The following is a 6,501-nucleotide window of genomic DNA, read 5'->3' as shown; positions in this document are numbered from 1 at the left end:
AGAAGCTGGAAGGCAGGTGAAGTTCTGCACACCCTTCAAACTCAGTGATTAACTTCCTCTGGTAGCAGTGCAGCCTTCTCTTTGATATAAACACAAGTCAAAAGGTCAAAACCTTGTTGCCTGTTGGCACCACAGAAGGGGGCAGAGTGACCTCTGCTGGTTGAGCTCCCACAAAGCAAGAAGGCCTATAAAATATGTTAGGAAACTAAATATGAATTAAATAATATAAACTTAAATAAATAGGCTAATTGCTGTCCTAAAGCCAGTTAAAAACGGCCCGTTTTCGTTTTTGGCGATTCATTTGATCGTTATTCCTTTTTGAACAAAGAATGAAGAGAGTCTGTGAACGGGTGCATGTACGTTTTGATAGTTTGTTTTTTTGTTTGAACCAATAAACGAACAAACGAGAAAACCACCTTTTTTTTCGTTTGTTGTTTAAAACCAGAAACGGAAAAAAGAACCGTTCTCCCGTTTTTTCCCGTTCTCCAAAAACGAAAAACGACTAAACCAAATTCAAATAATGGTCCGATTTTGGTTTTATGAAATTCCTATTTTCATTTTCCGTTTGAAGATAGACGTTAAGAAAAGAAAGAAAGGTGGGCCAGGTGACCTGGAAGTAATGGTAAACCTATTAAAATAAAAGCCAAGCTTGTAGAACGGCCAGATCTGTAAAATTATGCAGCACTAACGTTATACCAGGGTGATGTTAGATGAAAATAAATAAACCTAGACCGAGAGAAATACGTTAGCAACAGTATGATTACATGCACTATAATATTGTGCATTTATTCATGTAGGCCTAAGCAGCAGTCAGGAGTCTTTTTTAAGCACATGTTTTTTAAGAACATTGTTTGGTGCAGTACAGTTGTACAACTGTACTGTACTGCACCAAACAATGTATTTAAAAAAAAAAAAATGACTCTTGCTGTTTACATGAATAAATGCACAATATTATAGTGCACGTAATCATACTGTTGCTAACGTATTTCTCTTGGTCCAGGTTTATTTATTTTCATCTAACATCACCCTGGTATAACGTTAGTGCTGCATAATGTTACAGATCTGGCCGTTCTACAAGCTTGGCTTTTATTTTATTTCGACTGCTCCTGTCATCAGGCAGGAGGCAGTTCACCTCTAGGAACTGCGCCCCCTCAGGGGCCAGACCCATAGCTGCCACAGGGCGGGGTGTTGGTGAAAGATCCGGCCCTCCACCTGGGACAGCAGGTCTCTCCTCAGAGGGACCTGCCAGGGCGCAAACAAGTCCACGTCTATGGGGCCAAACTCTTCGCATAATAAATCCACCACCTCGGGGTGGAGTCTCGACAGCAGGTCTGCTCCTTGATTCTGGCTCCCAGGGATGTACATCGCTCTGAGGGACAGCAGTCTCTGCTGGGACCACAGGAGGATCTGATGTGCCAGTTTGCATAATGAGCACGAGCGCAGACCCCCCTGGTGATTCAAATTTGCCACCACCGCCGTATTCGGTTCTGACAAGGATGTGGCGACCGCGGAGGGCGTGCAGAAAACTCCTCAGAGCTCTGAAAACCGGCAACATTTCCAGTTAATTTATGTGCCAGGAGAAATGATGCTCCTCCCAGGAGCCTCTCGCGAAGCGGCCATCCATGACCGCGCCCCATCCCGTGAGTGAGGCGACAGATCGCTCCAACACGGGACCTTGGGACAGGAACCAAGATTTCCTCCATACAGACAGGGAACGAAGGCACCCGCTCGTAACCCGTATCAGACAGAGCGGATTTCCCCTCGGGGAGAATCCCTTGGATTTTAGCCACCACTGCAGGGCTCTCTTGTGCAGTAGTCTGGAAGGTATTACACTGGACGCTGCTGCCAGGAGACCCAACACCCTCTGAAAGGGGACCAGCCTCGGGGCTGGTGGCCGGTGTCCCGCGGGAGTCCCCGGTGGCGCCCTGAAGCGGAGGACTGCCAGGGAAAACTCGCCGGTGAACCACGGTTTGTGAGCCCAGTCGTGTTCCCGAGGGCCCGCTAGTGGCTAGCGTGTCCCGAGCGCTGAAGCGGTGGGAGAAACAACGCCTGTTGCTGGAGCCACCACAAGAGAGGGGACCTCTCTTGACCGAGACTGAATGACGGTCCTCAGATCCGTCTTCTTGGGGGGCTGTGGTGCGAGAGCGCCGTCTTGCGTCCCAGATTGGTTGAGGGGGATCCCGTGAAGCGACGCTCTGCTTCTGGCTGCGGCGGTATGTGCTGGACGAAGGCTGCGTCCGCCTTTCCTGAGCCGTCACGGTCCTGGAGCCTGACCAGCGGGGGAGATATCGCTCAAACGCCTCTCCCTGAGTTTTGGCGTGCTGGAACCTGTTGACGACAGCATCCACTGCTTCGCCAAACAGGCCAGTAGGCGAGAGGGGCGCATCCAGGAGAAAAGCCTTCTCCTTCCCCTGGATGCCCGAGAAATTGAGCCATAGATGGCGCTCCGTAGCCACCAAAGCCGCCATGGATCGGCTGATGGAATGGGCCGTATCCTTGGTCACACGGAGAGCTAAGTCCGTCACTCTACGGAGCTCAGTCAGGTCCTCCTCAGAGGGACCTCCCCCTAAGTCACAGTCCCGAAGGAGATCGGCCTGGTATGCCTGCAAGACAGCCATCGTGTGCAGGCTAGCACCAGCTCGACCCGCTGCCATGTAGGCCTTGCCCATCAAATCGGACGTCATCCGACACGGCTTGGTGGGGAGCGCCGGCGTCCGGAGGGATGAGGCAAGGTTGGTCTGTCACGTTGCCGTAGTCCAGCCGGGGGGACGTAGACAGCCGTGCAGAGAAGGGTTTGTTCCGGAAAAAATTGTAAGGGCCGACGCGAGGGTGGCGCTCGGTGTTGCAGAAACCGCTCGTCTAGTTTGCTGCCAGCCGAAGGCTGCTGCACCACCTGTGGCCAATCAATATGCAGCTTGGCCACAGCCCGCGTCACCACTTCCAACAACTCCTCGTATCCTGGCGAGGGCTGATGACGTTCCGTCTCCCCGAAGTCATTCTCCATGCTAAGCACACCTAGCTCATCCGAGGGAGCGCATCCGGCCATTCTCTAGGAATAGAGCCGCTCGAGACCTCAGCACCCTCAGGGGCAGGGCCTCGCAATGGTCGCAGGCAGCCCCCTCGAGAGCTGCCTGGGCGTGCGACATCCCCAGGCATGAGACGCACATTCCATGGGTATCACCTTCCGTGATGAAGCGCTGACAGGGAAAGACATACTGTCGGAATTTCTTCGACATGATCTGCTGCTTCGTCTCGACTTTAGGTAAGATGATGGAGCTTCCAAACATAGCCAGAGTGCCTGCTGAATAGAAAGAAGCTAATGTGTCCTATGTGCCGGCGTGCTTATATACCCCTCTGGTTACGCCGTCACACACTACCGTTCTAGCAACACCAATAGGATTGGAGTAGTTTCATTCATAGTTCAGCCCTGCCACGCCCAGAGGCGTTCCCATAGTGTCGTCACCGACGCAGTGTCTCGTTCCCCTTCTCGGGGAACAAGGGTTACATACGTAACCCGAGACGTTTTTCGTTTTTGGATTTAGAAACCAAAAGCGGGAGAACGGCTCTTTTTTTCCGGTTCTTCGTTTCTGGTTTAAAACGACAAACGAAAAAAAGGTGGTTTTCTCTTTTGTTCGTCTATTGGTTCAAACGAAAAAAACAAACTATCAAAACGTACACGGATTGGTGAGAGTATAGATATTAAAATAAAAGCCAAGCTTATAGAACGGCTGGATCTGTAGCATTATGCAGCACTAACGTTATACCAGGGTGACGTTAGATGAAAATAAATAAATAAATAAATAAACCTGGACCGAGAGAAATACGTTAGCAACAGCAGTTGATTGCATGCACTAGGCTATAATATTGTGCTTTTATTCATGTAAACAGCAAGAGTCACGTTTTTTTAAGCGCATTGTTTGGTGCAGTACAGTTGGTAGGCTAATATAGGTTAACCTAAGAAATGAGTTGTTACTGTCAGCGCTATATTTTTAATATTAAATAAATATTTTATGTGATTTCCACCGTAATGAACCAAGCTGTTTCCCCTTTCTACCAGCAGGTGGCAGTATTTAACTAAACTACTACTTTGTCTTTATTAAATGTTTTGAATCCAGATTACTGATATAGATGGATTTATTGTTGTTCATTTCATTTGGTTTGTAATATTTATGTTTTATTTGCAGCCTAGTTATCATCTTCATCATTCACCCTCAGCCCAGAGTTAAACCTGCATGCCCTTCTGTTATAACCTGGTTCCAACACTGCTGTCAGCTTCTGAGCAGCTCTGACAACAAACTCACATCAGAAATGTCCTAATGTGGGCAATCTGGCCAAAAGAAGGATTTACCAGTGTTCTATATACTGTGTGAATCTTTCTTCTCCATACACATTCCAGTGTGTAACATACAACACTCACATTGTGTCATGCAAGTGAAGAGAATCCATGCAAGTCTTTCCATACAACATTTATCCAACATATATAGTACATACATGCGTTCAAAGGCATTGAATGTACAATCTATGGCTGCAGAACATTGACTATGAAGCCATGAGTTTGTCACACCTGTGACACCAAAATCTGTGACCTATCAGATTCTGTGACTATAGCCTACCCAACTAGCCTTCTTTTTGTCCCTAAAATTTTTCAAGTAGGCTACGTTTTGTGCCTAAACCTAACCAAGTACTTTTGGTGCCTAAACCTAACCAAACTGCAAAGGCTTCACAGCGTCAACTCTGGCGCTTAACTTCCCATTTGGGGCACAGAATCTGATAGATCACAGATTTTGGTGTCACAGGTGTTAACAGCAAAATGTGTGACCTATCAGATTCTGTGACTAAACCCAAACGATAGGGTGACCAGCCGTCCCCAAAAAATCCGGGACAGTCCCGACGAGCAGTTGTCCCGACCCCTTTCATGACATGAGTTTTGATTAGGCCTAGGCCTATAGTCTATTAAATAGTAGGCCTACTGATCGTTGTAGTGCTCTTGCTCCAGCAGGGGTTGCAGCTTATCTATAGGCTACATTGTGTCGACAGCGTTGTTATAGCCACAAAGTAACACTCGTCGTGCTCTTTTCCCCTTTTTGTTTTCTTGTGGTTAGTGGAAGTTACAGTCGCGAGGACAGGGAACGTGTCTCTTTAGGCAGCCACGGCACAGCGGAGAGATCTGACACGTGTGTTGCGCTGACAGATGTGACGCTGCACTGATGACATGAATAAAAATATAAATAGCCTATAAGAATTAGGTAAAAGATCATGACTAACCTAAAAACCAACAGTTGTGTTTTTACTAATAACAGAAAAGTGACTTCTTGAACAAAAATTATTAATTTTAGCATTGTGTTTTGATGTTCACGTGGGTTAATGTTCATTGTACCGGTAGCCACGAAATAGCTATTACGTATTACCTAATATATTCATTCAATATTCCATCTCGCGTAGGAGACACTCAATAATAACGTCATAACATTAGTAGTGTTTATGCAGTCCTAAAATATCATTAGGAAAACATACACGTAGTGCATTTTTGCCACCATCACTTGCTGTGTATTTAAACGCTTTTAAGTTTCATTTTGTGATTGCTGCAATGTCCCAACCGCATTCATAGTGAGTTTATATTAATGTTAGAAGCTTTTGTGTTTGAGTTACTCGCACATGTAGGCTTCTCTTTAAATGCTATTGTGGGAAATGAGCGGTGTATCAGTTGAAAGTGGACTCCTGTTTGTATCATTTTTGAGCATTAAAATTTGTATCATTAAAAATGCATCTAATATACTGCTGTACTACTAAGCCTACTATGGCTGATAAAACAGTTCCAATGACAGTATATTTGCTGAAAGATACATAATAACTTCTTTTACACACATGCAAGACTGTAAATCTGTTGGCATCTGTTAACTTCATTTGCCAGAACTGTATGAAGCTAAGAAGATGTTAGTCTGGTCACAGTCTATTTGAATACTGAAACCAGTGTAACGCCAGATCATTTCATTTCTCATAATGCTACGCTTCTAACTTGTGTGACTTGTGTGACGAGTCCGGTGAGGTTCTCTCATTAAAAGAGAAAGTATGAGCAATGGGCAAGATGATCAGCATTGTGATTGTACCTTTGATTGCTGATTTGTGTCACTGGGCATCTGTGTATATAGAGATGGTCACATAATAAAGTGAACGAGAGAGAGACAGGTCTGTTTGGAAATGATTACACATTTACTTTTGGTGACACATACAGTAGCGTGCTGTGCAAGAGTTTAAGGCAGGTGTGGGAAAAATGCTGTAAAATAAGAATCCCTTAAAAAATAGCCACGTTAATAGATTATATTCATCAATTATCAAAATGCAAAGTGAGTGAACTGAGAGAATATTTTGTGTGGACACCTTTTAGAACAGCATAACTTCTTCTAGGTACACTTGCACATAGATTTTGAAGGAACTCGGCAAGTAGGTTGACCCAAACATCTTGGGGAACTATCCACAGATGTCCTGTGGATTTATGCAGCC

The sequence above is a fragment of the Micropterus dolomieu genome, linkage group LG11 (genome assembly GCF_021292245.1).
Source record: "Micropterus dolomieu isolate WLL.071019.BEF.003 ecotype Adirondacks linkage group LG11, ASM2129224v1, whole genome shotgun sequence".
NCBI lineage: Eukaryota > Metazoa > Chordata > Actinopteri > Centrarchiformes > Centrarchidae > Micropterus > Micropterus dolomieu.
This window is presented reverse-complemented; position numbering follows the sequence as displayed.